The sequence below is a fragment of the Hyla sarda genome, chromosome 9 (genome assembly GCF_029499605.1).
Source record: "Hyla sarda isolate aHylSar1 chromosome 9, aHylSar1.hap1, whole genome shotgun sequence".
Taxonomy (NCBI): Eukaryota; Metazoa; Chordata; class Amphibia; order Anura; family Hylidae; genus Hyla; species Hyla sarda.
The window spans coordinates 164628631-164651343 of record NC_079197.1 but is presented as its reverse complement, the minus strand read 5'-3'; the positions used below and the strand labels follow the sequence as shown (position 1 = coordinate 164651343).

Genomic DNA, 22713 nt, shown 5'->3' with positions numbered 1-22713 from the left:
CAGCGGGACGCGCCCGCTCGCGAATCGCATCCCAGGTCACTTACCCGTCCCGGTCCCCTGCTGTCATGTGCTGGCGCGCGCGGCTCCGCTCTCTAGGGCGCGCGCGCGCCAGCTCTCTGAGACTTAAAGGGCCAGTGCACCAATGATTGGTGCCTGGTCCAATTAGCTTAATTGGCTGCCACCTGCTCCCTGGCTATATCTGATCTCCTCCCTTGCACTCCCTTGCCGGATCTTGTTGCCCTTGTGCCTAGTGAAAGCGTTCCCTTGTGTGTTCCTAGCCTGTGTTCCAGACCTCCTGCCGTTGCCCCTGACTACGATCCTTGCTGCCTGCCCCGACCTTCTGCTACGTCCGACCTTGCTTTTGTCTACTCCCTTGTACCGCGCCTATCTTCAGCAGTCAGAGAGGTTGAGCCGTTGCTAGTGGATACGACCTGGTTACTACCGCCGCAGCAAGACCATCCCGCTTTGCGGCGGGCTCTGGTGAACACCAGTAGTAACTTAGAACCGGTCCACTAGCACGGTCCACGCCAATCCCTCTCTGGCACAGAGGATCCACCTCCTGCCAGCCGGCATCGTGACAGCTATCCTTCATATAAGATAGGGATAGGCATAAGGCTATCCTTCATATAAGATAGGGATAGGCATAAGGCTATCCTTCATATAAGATAGAGATAGGCATAAGGCTATACTTCATATAAGATAGGGATAGGTATAAGGATTTTCCTTCATATAAGATAGGGATAGGCATAATAATATACTTCATATATGATAGGGATAGGTATAAGGTTATCCTTCATATAAGATAGAGATAGGTATAATGCTATACTTCATATAAGATAGGGATAAGCATAAATCTATCCTTCATATAAGATAGGGATAGGCATAAGGCTATCCTTCATATAAGATAGAGCCAGGGACTATTCATAATATTCAGGATATTGGTCAGACAGGATGGATCAAATGGTTGTTATCTGCCGACACATTCTATGTTTCTAACCAATAATTATCTGAGCCCCTTGAGCAGAATATTGGGGTTTTCCTATGAACCATTATAAAACAAGCATATTTTCATACCATGACTATGACGCTGGTAATCAATACAATACAATACAATGAAATTTTAATCATTCGTTTTTTTGATGACCTATTCCTTTAGGCTTCTAACTTAATTAAATATATTTTGTTACGCATAAGAGAATATCATCGTGAGCCATGGGATTGGCATTTTTTTCCCAAGTGATTTAATATAACTAAGTAGTTTTCAGGTTCTAAGAGGGTTTGACCCCGAGTGATAATATGACGGTGAAGCAACTCGTATGAGATGATAGACAAATTTATGTATGTAGTTAAACCAGATCAAAGAGAAAGGCGTAACACACGTTTGTTATACACCACGGTTGTTGACTTGTTGTAATTACCCGGTACGTCTGCCAACCCTGCAATCCAGCTCCAACTTTCATTTTTGTGATGTGTTAAACCAGCAGATCGTAAAACAATCACAACAAAAACAAAAAACATCAAAGAATACAACCGCAAAGGCGAATAAAAGTAAGGGAACTCTCCAAGAATACCAGTGTGACAAAATCCTCTTAGGGAAACATGGCAAAAATGATGGTAACTGATGGTAACTGATATATGGCTTCCTAGTAATACACTGGCCCCGTTTTCACAGGATAAGTTTTGCAGGTTATGAAGAAATTCATATGGGACAGATAACATATAAAATGTTAGGAAACTTGACGTGTTAGAAACCTTAACTCGGTTCCTTTTAGACAGACAATCAAAAGTTGGCCATACACTTAGGGGTACTCCCATGGAATTTATTACTTTTTTAAATCAACTGGTGCCAGAAAGTTAAACAGGTTTGTAAATTACTTCTATAAAAAAAATTGTAACCCTTCCTGTACTTATCAGCTGTTGTATGCTCCACAGGAAGTTCTTTTCTTTTTGAATTTCCTGTCTGACCACAGTGCTCTCTGCTGACACCTCTGTCCATTTTTGGAACTGTTCGGAGCAGGATATGTTTGCTATGGGGATTTGCTCTTGCTCTGGATAGTTCCTAAAATGGACAGAGGTGTCAGCAGAGAGCACTGTGGTCAGACAGAAAGGAAATTCAAAAAGAAAGGAACTTCCTGTGGAGCATACGACAGCTGATAAGTACAGGAAGGATTAAGATTTTTTTAATAGAAGTCATTTACCAATCTGTTTAACTTTCTGGCACCAGTTGATTTAAAAAAAAATGTTTTCCAGGGGAGTACCCCTTTAATAGTTGTCAGCAGAACATTCTTTCAGTCGACAGTGATCTCTACAGATTTCCCCTACACATGAATATTTCGTATGGCTGAATGTTCATGTGATGTCTATGGATAGAAAATAACCACAAACACAGACAGCAGACGCCCTAGCTGTAGGGAGGGGGGACTATTATAAATTTACCCCTATGTGCTCCCAGGGTATAAATAATGGGCTGGGTATATTCTGCTAACTCAGCAAACAAACTACACATACCAAAAACAGAAAAAGCTGTAGCAGACCATATAATCAAGATTCACTTTATTGTTTAAAAAAAAGCAATAAAACATTACATATACAGTGGTCCCTCAACATACGATGGTAATTCGTTCCAAACGACCCATCGTTTGTCGAATCCATCGTATGTTGAGGGATCCGTGCAATGTAAAGTATAGGAAGCTGTACTCACCTGTCCCCGCCGCTCCGGACAAGTTCCTCACCACTCCCGATGCTGTCCCAGGGGCTCCCGATGCTGTCCCGCTGCTCCGGTGTCTTCTTCACGATCCTCCGGTGTCTTGCACATCTTCTGCAGGGTCCGGGCCTTGCTTTCTGGTGACGTTATTACGCTGCTGCGCCGGCGCGGCGTGCGTAGTGACGTAATAACGACGCCGAAAAGCAAGGCCCGGACCCTGGAGAAGATGCGCAAGACACCGGAGGATCGCGAAGAAGACACCGGAGCAGCAGGAATAGGTAAGCGAACCTGCAAGGGATGCTTAAACTGCTATCCGACAGCAGCTTAAGCATTTTGCGCTGTCGGATAGCAGTTAATGCGATGGCCCCGACATATAAAAGCATCGTATGTCGATGCTGACATCGACATGCGATGGCCTCTGAGAGGCCATCGTATGTCGATTTTATCATATGTCGGGGCCATCGTAGGTCGGGGGGTTACTGTATAACAAAAGAGGAATGGCGACTGATAAATGGGACTTCTCCTGGATAAGGTGCAAGCAAGTGATGCAGATACCTATTTTAAAGGTATATAAAGTGGCCTGTGCCATACGCTAGTGTACTAATTACTAATTATTAAAGCAATGTATACATACAGGTCGCACAAGGTAATACAAAGAGGTAAAAAGCATGGATAAAGCAGCAAGGCTATACCAACAATGCAAGTTATACTAGTAAATGGTAACGGTATTCACATAAGGTGCATAAGTGCTTGCAATACATGTTATCATACCAAAACATAAGTAAATGAACTCCGTGTCCAGGAGGCATCCACCCCTACGACCGTTTCGGACTAAATGTCCTTCTTCTGGGACTCGTTTTTTCCTCCTCGCCTTCTAAAATCCATCTCTTTCATATTTCCATCTACAGACCCATATAAGGGCTTGTTTTTTTGCGTGACCAATTGTCCTTTGTAATGAAACCTCTCATTTTACCATAAAATGGACGGCGAACCCAAAAAAAATATTTTTTTTAGGGAGGAAATTTTAATGAAAACCACAATTTTGCACATTTTGGAGGGTTTCATTTTCACACTGTACATTTTACGGTAGAAATGACATGTGTTCTTTATTCTGTGGGTTAATACGGTTAAAATAATACCCATGGATAGATACTTTTATATTTTTGTACCGCTTAAAAAAAATCTAAAACTTTTTGTACAAAATCAGTAATCTAAAATCTAATGTTGACCACCTATAACTTTTTCATTTTTCCGTATAAGCGGAGGTATGAGTGCTAATTTTTTGCGCCGTCATCTGTACTTTTTATTGATGCGACATTTGCATATATAAAACTTTTAGATAATTTATAATTTTTTTGGAATAAAATGTGACAAAAAAGCAGCATTTTTGGACTTTTTTTATTTTTAACATTTACGCCATTCACCATACGGGATCATTTAACATTATATTTTGATAGTTCGGACATTTACGCACGCGGCGATACCAAATATGTTTATAAAATAAAAATTTACGCTTTTTGGGGGTAAAGTGGAAAAAACTGACAATTTTCATTTTTATTGGGGGATGGGATTTTTCACTTCTTTTACTCTTTACTTTTACATTTTTTCAACTTTTTTTTTAAACACTTTTTATGTACCCATAGGGGACTATCTATAGCAATCATTTGATTGATAATACCGTTCAGTGCTATGCATAGGACATAGCACTGATCAGTATTATCAGTGATCTTCTGCTCTGGTCTTCTTGATGTCAGACAAGAGCAGAAGACCCAAGGAGATGGACGGAGGCAGGTGAGGGGACCTCTGTCCGCCATTACAGATGATCAGAACGCAGCAGCAGCTCTGCAGGCGATCCGATCATCTGTTTTAACATGCGCATTGCTGCAGATGCCGTGATCTGTACTGATCACGGCATCTGAGGAGTTAATGGCGGACATCCGCGCGATCGCGGATGTCGGCCATTACCGTCGGGCCCCGGCTGCTGATAGCAGCCGGAACCTGCCGTGTATGACACAAGCACCGCTCCGATGCTCGCGGTCATACACAGGATGTAAATGTACATCCTGGTGAGCAAAGTACCGCCAAGCCAGGACGTACATTTACGTCCGTGGTCGTTAAGGGGTTAAACAACACAATGTAACTCCAGGTCAATGACACTTCTGTGAAATCACACTGACCGCTCAGGAAGCAACACTGATTGCCAATCAATTCCACATGCTGTTGTGCAAATGGAGCAGACAACAGGTGGAAATTATAGGCAATTAGTAAGACACTTCCAATAAAGGAGTGGTTCTGCACGTGGTGACCATAGACCACTTCTCAGTGCCTATGCTTCCTGACCCATGTTTTGATCACTTCTGAATGCTGGCATTGCTTTCACTCTAGTGGTAGCATGAGACGGAGTCTACAACCCACACAAGTGGCTCAGGTAGTGCAGCTCATCCAGGATGGCACATCAATGCGAGCTGTGGCAAGAAGGTTTGCTGTGTCTGTCAGCTTAGTGTCCAGAGCATGGAGGCGCTACCAGGAGACAGGCCAGTACATCACGAGACGTGGAGGAGGCCGTGGGAGGGCAACAACCCAGCAGCAGGACCGCTACCTCCACCTTTGTGCAAGGAGGAGCAGGAGGAGCACTGACAGAGCCCTGCAAAATGACCTCCAGCAGGCCACAAATGTGCATGTGTCCACTCAAATGGTCAGAAACAGACTCCATGAGGGTCCAACACCGTGCAGGACATTTGGCATTTGCCAGAGAACACCAAGATTGGCAAATTCGCCACTGGCACCCTGTGCTCTTCACAGATGAAAGCAGGTTCACACTGAGCACATGTGACAGATATGACAGATTCTGGAGACGCCATGGAGAACGTTCTGCAGTGAGTCCTAAGAACAACCATATGTATTACCCAAAAATAAGATGTTCCTGTCCATACAGTATATGGGTGAGTTGTGGTGAAATGTTATTTGGTGCTCTCCAAGCTCCTGGAATGAAGGATAGGACAGAATGAGTCATGGTTGTCTGACTGACATTTCAATTATAACTACACGTTGTATATTCAATAATCTCATAGTAATAGTATTATATTGTGTACTTACAACACCCGTAATCCTAGGCGAAGGATACTCATGGTGCAGCTCCAGTATTCATCAAGTAAAAATATTTACCCCTAAAACTTTACTCAAAGCGTATAACTAGTCAAAATATCATGTAAATTGTGAAGTTGTAAGGGAATATAATACAAACGCACCTGTATTAAGCAGACTCCAATGATGAGTTAGATTCCTGGCAAAAATGATTTCATGAAAACAAAAATGTTTTTCAAAAGATTCTATTGTGACATTGTTAAAAAGTCCCAGTTTTGGGTTGTATACGAAACAATGTAGGTAGTCATCTCGACTGATTATTATAGACGGCTACAATTGGCCGCAATCACTTATCGGCTCACACAAATGATCATAGATTCTGTTCCTTACTGTGCAGTTTACATAGAGACTATTCATGTTCTATCCTGTATTCCTGGTAAAGGATTTTTGGCAGCATTTCTCTGATACCTGAAGGACAGACAAAATGGCTGAGACCCAGTTGTTTATTATACATACATAAGAACACTCATAATGTTTGGGTTGTCCTAGATTTCCAAGCACATACAAGTCTGTATAAAGTTTTACCAAGAAAGACAAACTGCATATTAAGTAGGATATTACTCTTGGAATATAAAATCCAGAAACAATTCTTGTGAACTCTTCATCAGGGTGGGAAGCTCCTTGGCCCAAATTCAATATTTCTAATAGGACCCTCCAGCTACCATTTGCCATTCAGTGCAGGATCTCCTCCTCTGTGTGTACAGTGTATAGAGATATGGAAGTGCAGGATCTCCTCCTCTGTGTACAGTGTATAGAGATATGGAAGTGCAGGATCTCCTCCTCTATGTACAGTGTATAGAGATATGGAAGTGCAGGATCTCATCCTCTGTGTGTACAGTGTATATAGACATAGAAGTGCAGGATCTCCTCCTCTGTGTGTATAGTGTATAGAGATATGGAAGTGCAGGATCTCCTCCTCTGTGTGTACAGTGTATAAAGATTTGGAAGTGCAGGATCTCCTCCTCTGTGTACAGTGTATAGAGACATAGAAGTTCAGGATCTCCTCCTCTGTGTGTACAGTGTATAGAGATATGGAAGTGCAGGATCTCCTCCTCTGTGTGTACAGTGTAAAGAGATATGGAAGTGCAGGATCTCCTCCTCTGTGTGTACAGTGTAAAGAGATATGGAAGTGCAGGATATCCTCCTCTGTGTACAGTGTATAGAGACATAAAAGTGCAGGATCTCCTCCTCTGTGTGTACAGTGTATAGAGACATAAAAGTGCAGGATCTCCTCCTCTGTGTGTACAGTGTATAGAGACATAGAAGTGCAGGATCTCCTCCTCTGTGTACAGTGTATAGAGACATAGAAGTGCCGGATCTCCTCCTCTGTGTGAACAGTGTATAGAGACATAGAAGTGCAGGATCTCCTCCTCTGTGTGTACAGTGTATAGAGATATAGAAGTGCAGGATCTCCTCCTCTGTGTACAGTGTATAGAGACATAGAAGTGCAGGATCTCCTCCTCTGTGTGTACAGTGTATAGAGATATGGAAGTGCAGGATCTCCTCTGTGTGTACAGTGTATAGAGACATAGAAGTGCAGGATCTCCTCCTCTGTGTGTACAGTGTATAGAGATATAGAAGTACAGGATCTCCTCCTCTGTGTGTACAGTGTATAGAGATATAGAAGTGCAGGATCTCCTCCTCTGTGTACAGTGTATAGAGACATAAAAGTGCAGGATCTCCTCCTCTGTGTGTACAGTGTAATAGAGACATAAAAGTGCAGGATCTCCTCCTCTGTGTGTACAGTGTATAGAGACATAGAAGTGCAGGATCTCCTCCTCTGTGTGTACAGTGTATAGAGACATAGAAGTGCAGGATCTCCTCCTCTGTGTACAGTGTATAGAGACATAGAAGTGCAGGATCTCCTCCTCTGTGTGTACAGTGTATAGAGATATGGAAGTGCAGGATCTCCTCCTCTGTGTGCACAGTGTAAAGAGATATGGAAGTGCAGGATCTCCTCTGTGTACAGTGTATAGAGACATAAAAGTGCAGGATCTCCTCCTCTGTGTGTACAGTGTATAGATACATAAAAGTGCAGGATCTCCTCCTCTGTGTGTACAGTGTATAGAGACATAGAAGTGCAGGATCTCCTCCTCTGTGTACAGTGTATAGAGACATAGAAGTGCCGAATCTCCTCCTCTGTGTGTACAGTGTATAGAGACATAGAAGTGCAGGATCTCTTCCTCTGTGTGTACAGTGTATAGAGATATAGAAGTGCAGGATCTCCTCCTCTGTGTACAGTGAATAGAGACATAGAAGTGCAGGATCTCCTCCTCTGTGTGTACAGTGTATAGAGATATGGAAGTGCAGGATCTCCTCTTCTGTGTGTACAGTGTATAGAGACATAGAAGTTCAGGATCTCCTCCTCTGTGTACAGTGTATAGAGACATAGAAGTGCAGGATCTCCTCCTCTGTGTGTACAGTGTATAGAGATATGGAAGTGCAGGATCTCCTCCTCTTTGTGTACAGTGTATAGAGACATAGAAGTGCAGGATCTCTTCCTCTGTGTGTACAGTGTATAGAGACATAGAAGTGCAGGATCTCCTCCTCTGTGTGTACAGTGTATAGAGACATAGAAGTGCAGGATCTCCTCCTCTGTGTACAGTGTATAGAGATATAGAAGTGCAGGATCTCCTCCTCTGTGTGTACAGTGTATAGAGACATAGAAGTGCAGGATCTCCTCCTCTGTGTGTACAGTGTATAGAGATATAGAAGTACAGGATCTCCTCCTCTGTGTGTACAGTGTATAGAGATATAGAAGTGCAGGATCTCCTCCTCTATGTACAGTGTATAGAGACGTAGAAGTGCAGGATCTCCTCCTCTGTGTACAGTGTATAGAGACATAGAAGTGCACGATCTCCTCCTCTGTGTACAGTGTATAGAGACATAGAAGTGCACGATCTCCTCCTCTGTGTGTGCAGTGTATGGCAGGAACTATTACCTTTAGTGTCCATCCCCCAGCTCTGGGAGAACTGATAGTTAGAGTTGATGCATGCAGAGCAGAAATATGCCATATACAAGTTATATAATGGCCAGAAATAGTGCTGCTCTTGACTAGGGGATATTATAGCTGCTATATACCTTTACCCCCCCCCCCCCCCACCCACACCTTCACAATCCCTTACTTCACCAAAAGCCCTCCCTTTCCTTAAACAAGACAAGACAAGGTGTTGGTGCAAAAAGACCACAGCAGCCCACTTTATTAAATAACCAATTAAAACATTGTAAACATTGTGAACTCCACAAAACTTCCTGTGCCCATGTCCACATGGACTTCACCATCGGCCTGGGAACCGCTCCCAGTCCACCTCCACACCCCATCATGCTGTCCAGTGGTGCCTCCAGATCCCTCTCCTGACCTTGCTGCTGCGACAGAACTAAAAAAAGGCGGTCGGGTGGGAACGTTCAGCTGGTCACCGACTGAAGACCGTCCCCCTAACCCCGGCCTTTTAACCCCTTTTTGACTCCTCTACTCCCTGCTGCAAAACCCCACCCATTTACCCTTTCCTACCTACCCTGCTGCAAACCCCAGCCATTAACCCTTTCCTGTCTACCCTGCTGCAACCCCAGCCATTCAACCCCTTCCTTGCATAATCCGCCTGTAACGTGCCCCTCCGGTCCTATTCTATCCCCTCCAGGGCTACCTTGACTAGGGGATATTATAGCTGCTATGTACCTTTACCCACCCACCTACACCATCCCTTAATTCACCATAAACCCTCCCCTTCCTTAAACAAGACAAGTCAAGGTGTTGGTGCAAAAAGGCCACAGCAGCCCACTTTATTAAATATCCAATTAAAACATTGTAACCATAACAACAATTGTATGAACATCATACATAGAACCAGAACCCACCACGACTTATAAATTATCCCTAACGCAGGAGAAGAACCTGAAGGCACCAGGGGTTGTGCTTCACTTGCTCCTAGCTGTAGCTCACCTGCCCAGGAGCACCATTTGTGAAGCCCACAAAATGTCCTTTGACCATGTCCACATGGACTTCACAATCGGGCTTGGAACCACTCCCAGTCCAGCTCCACACTCCGATACTCCAATACGGCCATCATGCCATCCAATGGTGCCTCCAGATCCATCTCTTGACCCCGCCACAATGGCGTTAAGTGACCCCCTTACTTATCGCTGTTCCTCCACAAACGAACAGTCTGTTCCACCGCCTCCTTCACCTCCAAGATCCAAAGATCCATCCCCAGCTTGTTCAGGTGCACCCCATCATCCGCCATAAACTCCGGCACCCCCTCCTCCAACTCCCTATGTCTCACCATCAATCCCCCATTCCACGCCACAAACTTGCCCACTACCTTGTTTACCTTGATTCCATTTCCTACGAGCCACCATCTCCGACCACACTACGACCATCCCCGAAATCGAAGACCACAAGTGGAGAAAATCCAATTTGATATCCCACAATAAATCCCGGGACCTCCGAAAACCCAAGTCATTCCCTCCCAAATGAATCACCAGCACATTTGGGGACCTATCCAACTGGACGAAAAACTGCACCCCTGCTAACAGCTCCGACCACTTCATCTGGCCCTTCCCCAACCAATGCACCTGCCCTTCCAAACTATCCAAGCCCAGCTGCCTACCAGCAGGCCGCACTCCAGCCCGGACACCACCCCGCACAACATAAGAATGACCGATGATCCAGATCAATCCAGGGCCTCCACCAGTCCAACATCGGAAAAAAGTAACCCCCCCCCCCCCCCCCCACCCAACTCCAGCTAGGGGCCACCAGTTCTGAAATCTGGAACGCCCCAAAAAATGCCAGCGCAAACGCTAAACGAAATAGGCACAACTCGTAGTCCGAAAAACACCCCCGCCAACAAAACACCCAAATGTGTCAGAAGAGGAAAAGTCACCGGCCTCCTCTTGTACCGGGAAACCGCCCCTTTCCGAAAACCCCCCAACGCCTGATGGACCAAAAACGCCTTACTCACATCCGGCAAACTCCGGGCCTTAAACCAGAAGGCCAAAGCCTCCATCCAGCGATTTAATACTCAACGGGGACACCCCTTCACAAAAAGCCCTGCCCACATGGAACAAAAGAGCCGCCTCCCAGTTTGAAGAAGCACCCATAATGGACAACTGCCCAACCAGCTGCTCCCAATCGGCCCACCATCGACAGTAGGACTCCCAGGTAGCCCGGCTCACCGACCGACAAACCAGGCCCAGCGCAACCTCTACTCCAGCTGCCATAGCCACTCCAGGCAGGGAAATCCGATTTCCTCGGCCTCCGGCGCCAGTTCCCGAAATTGGCCCCACTGTAAGCGAGAGAGGGCGTCAGCCACTGAATAACACCCCCGGTCCATGCAAAGCAACTACATGCAAATTGAGCTCCAGCACCCGCAACACCTCGTGGCGCAGTAACATAACCATCAGCGGAGAGTTCGCCGTCTGATTGTTAATGGTCAACACAACCCCCATATTATCACAATGGAAGCAAACCTTCCGATTGCGAAACAAATCCCCCCACACTTCAACGGCCACCACAATTGGATACAATTCCAGCAAAGCTAGGTTCCAAGTAAACCCCGCTTCACTCCAAGCCTCCGGACATTGCCCAACGCACCACTGACCTTGCAAGTACGCCCCGAATCCGCAGCCACCAGCCGCATCGGTGAACAGTTCCAAGCCTGAACCAGAGACCGGCGCCTCCATCACCCCCGACCTCCTGTTGTACCAGGCCAAAAATTCCTACCATACCCCCAAGTCTGCTCTCAAGCCTGTCGAGAGACGCACAAAATCAGTGGGCCGCTGGACCCCTGCGGTAGCTGTAGCCAAAAAAAACCTTCCCCATAGAGATGATCCGGCCCAGTAAAGACTGAACTTCCCGTAAATGCAATTTGCGCACCCTACATGCCCTCGCCACTTCCTCCCGCAGGTTGCCCAGTTAGTCCTCAGGCAGCCAACACTCTATCGCCAGGGTATCAATAACGATACCCAAAAAACGATACCCAAAAACCCCTCCGCCTTTTCGGGTGCCAACGTGATGCCAAACCAAACCCGCTCCATCACCTGTAACAAAACAGCGCACACCCGCGGCCCCGCCGGGCCAAGAAAAAGGAAATCATCAAGGTAGTGCTACACGGAGTCTAACTGAGACTCCCTCTGCACGACCCACTCCAGGAAGTTACTGAACTTTTCAAAGTACGCACAGGAGATGGAACACCCCATCGGCAGACAGAGGTCCACAAAAAAACGCTCCCCCAAAAAACTACAACAAACGGAATGCCGCCTCAATATCCTTTTTCGCCAAAAGAGGCCCCACCCGCCCGTACCGCCGCACCCACACCAGTGCAGCATCAAACGAGGTTTAAGACACGGTATAAAGAGCCGGGTCAATGTCATCATTCCCTGACCCACCCACCGGGTGGGAGAGGTAGTGAATGAGACGGAATTTATTGGGCCCCTTCTTGGGCACCAAACCCAATGACAACAACCACAACCCCTCTAACGAAGGAAACGCAAACGGCCCCACCATCCTGCTCAGAGACACCTCCTTAAGCAGCTTCTCCTCCACCAAATCCGGGCGAGCCAGCACCGAGACCAGATTACGCGCAATACCCCCTGGGGGGGCCGACCCCGAAAATGGGCTGCAAAAACCGTTCGCAAACCCACCCCACAACAGCTCTGCAGCCGCCCTATTTGGGTAAAGGGAGCGGAAAGGCTCCATCCTTTCCACCCATAGCGGAGTCGCCCCTCTTCTGCTCAGCCTCGCCCCTTCCCTCGCTGGAAGCATTGCGCCAGGCCATGTCCGCCCCCACAGCCGGAGCACTCGTGCTTGAAGCGACAGTCGGCCCCAGACTTGCAGCTCCCTTAGTTGAACTGCCAGCACACTCCACGCCCGGACCCCGCCAACCGCCTAACCCCCGAACCTGAGCCGCCGGCACCGTCCTGAAAGGACAGCTGACCACCCCCTGAGCTGACATCAGCCGCATCCACAGACCAATGTCCTTATGGTCCCACATCAAATCAGGCATGCATTGCCGGAACTGCTCATCATACCGCAGCCATGCCGTGCCCCCGTAAACCTGGTACACCTCCCCCACCGCATCCATATAGCAGAAGAGACCGGAACAGTGCTCCGATGCATTCTCCCCCACAACGCTAGCCAATATCGCCAAGGCCTGCAGCCAATTGGAGAAAGTCTGCGGTATCAGCTGATACTTCTTCTTTTCCATCCATTTGGGCTCACTAGGCCGAACCCTATCCAGGTTAAACTTTTCTAACGGCAGCAGCGAAAAAATATCAACGTACTCCTGCTTCCAAATCTTATCCCGCACCTCCGCATTGAGGTGAGCCCATAAAGGGCCCTCAAAACACACATAAACCTCACCCCTAGTGGCATCTGCCAGGTGCACACTGCCCCCCGCCCCCGAAGCCGCCACCACAGGAGGAGACCCCGACAGGCCTGCACCAACCCCGCCACTAGGAACAACATCCACCGACACCCCCGCCGTACTCAGCCCTCTCGACCGCACCCGCAGCCCCCCACACCTGAACCGGGGACCCCCCACCCCGCAATAGGGCCTGGAGAACGTCAAGAAAAAATTGCAACTCCCCCAGCCCTCCAGGCCCCACCCCCGGACCCGCAAAACTGGAGAACACTCACCCGACCTCACCGGCATTGAACCAGTGGCCGTCTCTCCAGCATCCGGATGACTGCGGACATTCGCCACTTGACTCTCATCTGCAGCAGCAGAAGGGGCCAGGGGAACCCTGCCCACAGGAACAGCAACAGCTCCAGCCGGAGACCCTCCTGAAGAGGGGTATCCCAGCGACACTAGAGATGAAACAGGATCCCTGGGGTCCAGGGATGAAACAGGATCCCCAGCCATCAGCAGGTCGTCGTCACTCTCCTCACTAGGGGCAGGGCTGAACTCTCCTCCACTGCTGGCCACAGATCCCCCCCTCCCCCCACGGCAACAGCTGGAGCCACCTCGGTCCTGGCCCACCAGCCCTCCCTAGAGGACGAGGATGCAGGCGGAGAATGGATGCTGGCCAGGGTCACCACCAGGCCTGCAGGAGCCCGCCCCCCTGGGCTGAGAGGCAGAGCATGCCGGAGCACGTGACGAAGATCTGTGCCAGGCCTGCTCCCTCACTGCAGCCTCCATGTAGGAGCAGGCTGCACTGGAACCCTGCTCCACCTGATGACCCAGGGACGTGCCGACTGCATGTCCTGCACCTCCAGCAGGGCCGCCAAAGGAAGTCCCCCCAGGCCGCCCACAATCAGACACACCAGCCCGGCGACCTGCAGGGGCAAGAGAGGGACTCACCCACTGGCCCCGTGGACAACGAGAGGATGCCAGTGACAAGCGCTCTGCCGGGCGAGAGCATCGGCCACTGGACTGGGGCCCGGGCTCCCCCACCAGCAGCGCAACAGGAGTGGCCAGGGATGAAAACTGTGCCTCCAGCCACCCAGGGCCATGCTGGAGGGCCTCATCCCTAACCCTCCGCAGAATATCACCAACGTGGCATTAACAGCTCTGTTTCTATTTTTGCAGATGACACCAAGCTTTGTAGCACGGTACAGTCTATAGAGGATGTGTACAGGTTACAAGATGACTTGGATAGACTAAGTGTCTGGGCATCCACTTGGCAAATGAGGTTCAATGTGGATAAATGTAAAGTTATGCATCTGGGTACTAATAACCTGCAGCGTCGTATGTCTTAGGGGGGATTAAACTGTCAGAGTCACTGGTAGAGAAGGATCTGGGTGTACTTGTAGATCACAGACTACAGAATAGCATGCAATGTCAGGCTGCTGCTTCCAAGGCCAGCAGGATATTGTCATGTATAAAAAGAGGCATGGACTCAAGGGACAGGGACATAATACTCCCCCTTTATAAAGCATTGGTACGGCCTCACCTGGAATATGCTGTTCAGTTTTGGGCACCAGTCCATAAAAGGGACACTGCGGAGCTGGAGAGGGTGCAGAGACGCTCGACTAGACTAATATGGGGCATGGAACATCTTAGCTATGAGAAGCGATTAACCCCTACAGGACCCATGACGTAATGGTACATCCCGACACCCTGGGTCTTAAGGACCAGGGACGTACATTTACGTCATGGGCAGTTCTAGTCCCCGCCGTGCGCCAGGCGGGGATCGGAGCGGGATGCCTGCTGAAATCATTCAGCAGGCATCCCGTGCAAATGCCCGGGGGGCTCATCCGACCCCCCCATGTCGGCGATCGCGGCAAATCGCAAGTGAATTCACACTTGCGATTTGCGCAATTCCGGGTCATTACGGGTCTATAGTGACCCGGTGACCTGGAATAGAAAGGGGATCGCGGGTGTCTAAGACACCCAGGATCCCCCTGCAGCGATAGGAGTGAGGTGGCAGAGTTGCCACCCCTCCTATCCCTGCTATTGGTAGTCTAGACGCGACCACCAATAGCAGATCGGGGGCGGGGGGGGTTTACTTTCGTTTTCCCCATCCTGCCCACCCACAATAGGCGGGGCAGGACGGGGAAACGACGGGGACCGGCGCCGAAGATCCACTTACCGATTCGGGCGGGCGACGGAGATCGGCGGGCGGCCATGACGTGCGGCTGGATCCGACGGAAGCCGGTGAGTTGTCTAGCAACATCTGGAGGGTACATTTTGAGACCATTATACAGTGGTCTCTAACTGTAGCCCTCCAGATGTTGCAAAATTACACAACTCCCAGCATGCCCAGACAGCTGTTTGGGCATGCTGGAATATGTAGTTTTGCAACAGCTGGAGGGCTACAGTTTGAGACCACTATATAGTGGTCCCTAAACTGTAGCCCTCCAGATCTTGCAAAACTACAACTCCTAGCATGCTCAAACAACTGTTTGCTGTCAGGGCATGCTGGGAATTGTAGTTTTGCAACAGCTGGAGGACCACAGTTTGGAGATCACTTTGCAGTGTTCTCTAAAACTGTAGCCCTCCAGATGTTGCAAAACTGCAATGTTTAGTTTAGTTTTGAAACAGCTGGAGGTTTGCCCCCCCATGTGAACGTACAGGGTACATTCACACGGGCAGGCTTACAGTAAGTTTCCTGCTTCAAGTTTGGGCTGCGGCAAATTTTTTGCCGCAGCTCAAACTTTCTAGCGAGAAACTCACCGTAACACGTCAGTGTGAATGTACCCTAAAAACACTACACTAACACATAATAAAGGGTAAAACACTACATATACACCCCCTTACACTGTCCCCCCCAATAAAAATGAAAACCGTATTGTATGGCAGTGTTTCCAAAACGGAGCCTCCAGCTGTTGCAAAACAACAACTCCCAGCATTTCCGGACAGCCACTGACTGTCCAGGCATGCTGGGAATTTAGCAACAGCTGGAGGCACCCTGTTTGGGAATCACTGGCATAGAATACCCCTATGTCCACCCCTGTGCAATCCCTAATTTAGTCCTCAAATGCGCATGGCGCTCTCTCACTTCGGAGCCCTGTCGTATTTCAAGGAAACAGTTTAGGGCCACATAAGGGGTATCTCCGTACTCGGGAGAAATTGCACTACAAATTTTGGGGGGCTTTTTCTCCTTTTACCCCTTATGAAAAGGAAAAGTTGGGGCTACACCAGGATGTTAGTGTAAAAAAATTAAAAATTTTACACTAACATGCTGGTGTTGCCCTTTACTTTTTATTTTCACAAGCGTTAAAAGGAAAAAAAGACCCCCAAAATTTGTAACGCAATTTCTCCTGAGTACAGAAATACCCCATATGTGGGCGTAAAATGCTCTGCGGGCGCACAACAAGGCTCAGGAGTGAGAGCGCACCATGTACATTTGAGGTCTAAATTGGTGATTTGCACAGGGGTGGCTGATTTTACAGCGGTTCTGACATAAACGCAGAAAAATAAATACCCACATGTGATCCCATTTTGGAAACTACACCCCTCACGGAATGTAATAAGGGGTACAGTGAGCATTTACGCCCCACAGGTGTCTGACAGATTTTTGGAACAGTGGTCCATGAAAATGAAAAATTAAATTTTTCATTTGCACAGCCCACTGTTCCAAAGATCTGTCAAACGCCAGTGGGGTGTAAATACTCACTGCACCCCTTATTAAATTCTGTGAGGGGTGTAGTTTCCAAAATAGGGTCACATGTGGGGGGTTCCACTGTTCTGGCACCACGGGGGGCTTTGTAAATGCACATGGCCCCTGACTTCCATTCCAAACAATTTTTTTCCCAAAAGCTCAATGGCGCTCCTTCTCTTCTGAGCATTGTAGTGCGCCAGCAGAGCACTTGACGTCCACACATGGGGTATTTCCATACTCAGAAGAGATGGGGTTACAAATTTTGGGGGGTCTTTTCTGCTATTAACCCTTGCAAAAATTTGAAATTTGGGGAGAAACACACATTTTAGTTAATTTTATTTTATTTTTTTACATATGCAAAAGTCGTGAAACCCCTGTGGGGTATTAAGGCTCGCTTTTTTCCTTGTTACGTTCCTCAAGGGGTCTAGTTTCCAAAATGGTATGCCATGTGTTTTTTTTTTTTTTTTTTGCTGTTCTAGCACCATAAGGGCTTCCTAAATGCGATATGCCCCCGAGCAAAATTTGCTCTCAAAAAGCCAAATATGACTCCTTCTCTTCTGAGCATTGTAGTTTGCCCGTAGTGCACTTCAGGTCAACTTATGGGGTACCTCCATACTCAGAAGAGATGGGGTTACAAATTTGGGGGGGGGGTCTTTTCTGCTATTAACCCTTGCAAAATGTGAGATTTGGGGGGAAACACACATTTTAGTGAAATTTTTTTTTTTTTTTTTTACATATGTAAAAGTCGTGAAACACCTGTGGGGTATTAAGGCTCACTTAATTCCTTGTTACGTTCCTCAAGGGGTCTAGTTTCCAAAATGATATGGCATGTGTTTTTTTTTTGCTGTTCTGGCACCATAGGGGCTTCCTAAATGCGATATGCCCTCGAGCAAAATTTGCTCTCAAAAAGCCAAATATGACTCCTTCTCTTCTGAGCATTGTAGTTTGCCCGTAGTGCACTTCAGGTCAACTTATGGGTACCTCCATACTCAGAAGAGATGGGGTTACAAATTTGGGGGGGTCTATTAACCCTTGCAAAAATGTGAGATTTGGGGGGAAACACACATTTTAGTGAAATTTTTTTTTTTTTTTTTTTTTTTACATATGCAAAAGTCATGAAACACCTGTGGGGTATTAAGGCTCACTTAATTCCTTGTTACGTTCCTCAAGGGGTTTAGTTTCCAAAATGATATGGCATGTGTTTTTTTTTTTTTGCTGTTCTGGCACCATAGGGGCTTCCTAAATGCAACATGCCCCCCAAAAACAATTTCAGAAAAACGTACTCTCCAAAATCCCCTTGTCGCTCCTTCGCTTCTGAGCCCTCTACTGCGCCCGCCGAACAATTTACATAGACATATGAGGTATGTGCTTACTCGAGAGAAATTGGGCTACAAATATAAGTATAAATTTTCTCCTATTACCCCTTGTAAAAATAAAAAAAAATTGGGTCTACAAGAACATGCGAGTGTAAAAAAATGAAGATTGTGAATTTTCTCCTTCACTTTACTGCTATTCCTGTGAAACACCTAAAGGGTTAAAACGCTGACTGAATGTCATTTTGAATACTTTGGGGGGGGGGGGGTGCAGTTTTTATAATGGGGTCATTTGTGGGGTAAAAATCATTTGTCTTCCAAAAGTAAAAACACGTCAATTTTATGATGCAAACATAAAGTAGACATATTGTATATGTGAATCAAAATTTTTTATTATTTTTTTATTTGGAATGTCTATTTTCCTTACAAGCAGAGAGCTTCAAAGTTAGAAAAATTCTAAATTTTCAAATTTTTCATCAAATTTTGGGATTTTTCACCAAGAAAGGATGCAAGTTACCATAAAATTTTACCACTATGTTAAAGTAGAATATGTCACGAAAAAACCTTCTCGGAATCAGAATGATAAGTAAAAGCATCCCAGAGTTATTAATGTTTAAAGTGACAGTGGTCAGAATTGCAAAAAATGCTCTGGTCCTAAGGTGTAAAATGGCCTGGTCCTTAAGGGGTTAAAGGAGTTACAATTGTTTAGTCTTGAGAAGAGACGTTTAAGGGGAGATATGATAAATGTATATAAGTATATTAATGGCCCATACAAAAAATATGGAGAAAAACTGTTCCAGGTTAAACCCCCCCAAAGGACGAGGGGGCACTCCCTCCGTCTGAAGAAGAAAAAGTTTAGTCTCAAGGGGCGACACGTCTTCTTTACCATGAGAACTGTGAACTTATGGAACAGTCTACCTCAGGAACTGGTCACAGCAGGAAAAATTTACAGCTTTAAAACAGGATTAGATACATTCCTGGAACAAAATAGCATTAATGCTTATGAAGAAATATAAAATCCCATCCCTTCCCCAATATCGCGCCACACCCCTACCCTTCAATTCCCTGGTTGAACTTGATGGACGTATATCTTTTTTCAACCGTACTAACTATGTAACTATGTAACGTTCAGCTGGCCATGCGCCAACTGAACACCCTCCCCCTAACCCTGGCCTTTTAACCCCTTCTTGACTCCTCCCCTGCCTGCTGCAAAACCCCGGCCATTAACCCTTTCCTACCTACCCTGCTGCAAAAACCTCAGCCACTAACCCTTTCCTGTCTACCCTGCTGCAACCCCAGCCATTTAACCCCTCCCTTGCATAATCCCCCTGTCATGTGCCCCTCCGGTCCTATTCTCTCCCCTCCAGGGTTACCTTTATGAACACACACTGAGTATCTTGAAGTCGGGTACGCTTTAAGCACTTATTAGGGTTATGGGGCCATTATTTCCAACTGGGGATATGTTTTGGGGGACACCATGTGGACACTATTAGCGTGAGGAAACTATGGAGGGCACACCTTTTGGCACAGTTAATTTTGGGCACACTGTGGGCACGCTTTAAGCACTTATTAGGGTTATGGGGCCATTATTTCCAACTGGGGATATGTTTTGGGGGACACCATGTGGACACTATTAGCGTGAGGAAACTATGGAGGGCACACCTTTTGGCACAGTTAATTTTGGGCACACTGTGGGCACTTTTACCATTGCGGTCTCTATTTGACACAACTGATTTAGTTGACACTACTTGTTTGGGCCACTCTTGTTTTTGTTTTAGTATACTGGAGAACGATGTGTGAGTCTGATCTCCTAAAACCCTAGAAAAGCCCCAGGCTGAAGAACAAAGTACATACATTCTTAATTCGTGCATGCGACCAGGTTTAAGAGGAAGTGTAAAGAGAGTTTACAGTCAAAACACTGATCATTACGAAAGCTCAAGATCTAATAAAGTTACATTGTGGTTCTATTGGTTACTTCCTCCTACGATTTATAGGTAAGATAATGATGGGGTTGAATAACAAATAAAGAAACATTAACATCTTTATTTCAGATCCTAAAATTCTTCTATTATTCTCTATGTTACAGACGTTCCTCATTCCGGAGAGGCTGGTGTCTATTAGACAACCCGGGTTAAATAAACTGTGGAAAACACCCACGTTATGTGGAAGTGAGCGCCTCTGCCAAACGCTTTTGTTACAGCCGCTGTATACAATGACAGATTTATTACGTATAAGCTTCTGTTATAGCCCAGTACATACACTGCTTATTACCAGCTGCAGATTGTGACACATCATTTTAGTTTTATATCCCAATAAAATCAAATTATTTTGTCATTTGTGCAATGACACTTTTATTTTTGGCACTCCGTAAAATTTATTTTGCAGACTTTTCACTAAGTTTTTTGAGTTATATACTTTGTTTATTTATTATTATTATGTATTAACCCCTTAAGGACTCAGGGTTTTTCCATTTTTTACACTTTCATTTTTTCCGCCTTACCTTTAAAAAATCATAACCCTTTCAATTTTGCACCTAAAAATCCATATGATGGCTTATTTTTTGTGCCACCAATTCTACTCTGTAATGAAATCAGTCATTTTACCAAAAATAAACGGCAAAACGGGAAAAAAAATCATTGTGCGACAAAAGTGAAGCAATAACCCCATTTTGAAAATTTTGGGGGCTTCCATTTTGACGCAGTACATTTTTCGGTAAAAATGACACCTCTTTATTATGTAATAATATGAGATAACAATGATCAATGTCAAAGATCAGTGTGTGCAGTAACTGAAGGGATCGGCTATGCTAAGGGGCCAATGGTATGCTTGTAAGAAGATGCTGTCCACTAGTCTATAGACATGGAAATGTATGCAGGGAAGCAGAAGAACTTACCAATGTTGCCTAACATGGGGCCACCTGAAATCCACAGCTATGCACATTGAGAAGATGGTCTGTAGACATGAAAAAGGGAGGAAGAAACGGCAGCTGAGAGTCGAAGTTCTTTTAGGTTGGACATGCTGAATTCTATATAGTTGCTCCATATATTATGTGTAAGGTGACCAAGCATCAGGTTAGCAGTAGAAATAGTGGGGGAGATTTATCAAAACCTGTGCAGAGGAAAAGTTGCCCAGTTGCCCATAGCAACCAATCAGAGCGCTTCTTTCATTTTTACAAAGGCCTCTGCAAGATGAAAGAAGCAATTGGTTGCTATGGGCAACTGGGCAACTTTTCCTCTGCAAAGGTTAAAAGGGTACAAAAGTTTTCAAATCAACTGGTGCCAGAAAGTTAAACAGATTTGTAAATTACTTCCATTGAAATTTTTTAACCCTTCCAGTACTCATCAGTAGCTGTATGCTCCACAGGAAGTTGTGTACTTCTTTCCATTCTGACCACAGTGCTCTCTGCTGACACCTCTGTCAGTGTCAGGAATGGTCCGGAGAAGGATAGGTTTGCTATAGGGGATTTGCTCCTGCTCTGGACAGTTCCTGACACGGACAGAGGTGTCAGCAGAGAGCACTGTGGTCAGACTGGAAAGAACTACACAACTTCCTCTGGAGCATACAGCAGCTGATAAGTACTGGAAGGATTAAGATTTTTAAATAGAAGTAATTTGCAAATCTGTAGAACTTTCTGGCACCCGTTGATTTAAAGTACCCCTTTAAACAGTTCTGATAAATCTTCTCCTATATGATATGTTCTTTGCATGCAAAGGTTCCTGTAGGTTCTTCCCTGTAGGCTCCATCAGATTGCCCCATCCAGGTAACCCAACCCTGCCTTGCTCTTGAATTTTAAAGTGCATTTTTGGCATAGCTCAGACTAGTCAGACGCTTTACACTGGTCCAATGACACAGCACATGACGGTACAATACACTCGCATCACAATCTCATCACATGACATACAATTTATCTGGAATTCATTATAGATCTTATCCGAGCAAACGAGTTAATTAAAGGAGGGATCCGCCGGGAGAGATGAAGAAATACATCTTACGCACCGCGTCCTCACCTTTTTATTTAAGAAGGAATTTCACAAGATAAAAATCAGAATGTTTGATGCTTATTTCTAAAAGAACATTGTCATTTTTCATTTTCTCCGGATTGTTCTGACATTTTTCATGTAAAGGTGTAATTTTAACATTTTTACGCTGGATATGGTGCAGCGTGCATACAATATGCGATAGAGTGGCAGCGTGCTGGAACAAAACTGTAGCGCCATCTGTTGGTTGCAATTGGAAAGTGCAAAACTTTTCTTTAAAGTGAGACTTTGGCTACATACCAGGGACTTTAGTCATCAAATCCCAGATCTCTGTGATGATATGATGATGATGGTTATTATTATTATTAGGTTTTATTTTTTTTTTACTCAATAACAACAATTGGCGTGAATGTACATCCTGGTGCCCTGATACGTAACGCACCAGGATGTACATTTACGTCCTATACATTAAGCAAGTGCAGGAGCTTCATGCACAACAGGTTCCCATTTCTATCAGCAGCTGGGGACCCGCTGT

The 22713-nt window shown here is 46.0% G+C and overlaps 1 long non-coding RNA gene across 1 annotated transcript in view; it reads left to right on the top strand.

The window, feature by feature from the left end:
• Window positions 1–20509, top strand: part of LOC130290432 (uncharacterized) — a 49429-nt gene extending 28920 nt beyond the window's left edge. Inside the window, exon 3 of the long non-coding RNA XR_008847599.1 lies at window positions 20288–20509. This is a non-coding gene — a long non-coding RNA (uncharacterized LOC130290432). The remainder of the gene's footprint in view (window positions 1–20287) is intronic.
• Window positions 20510–22713: the final 2204 nt, after the last annotated feature.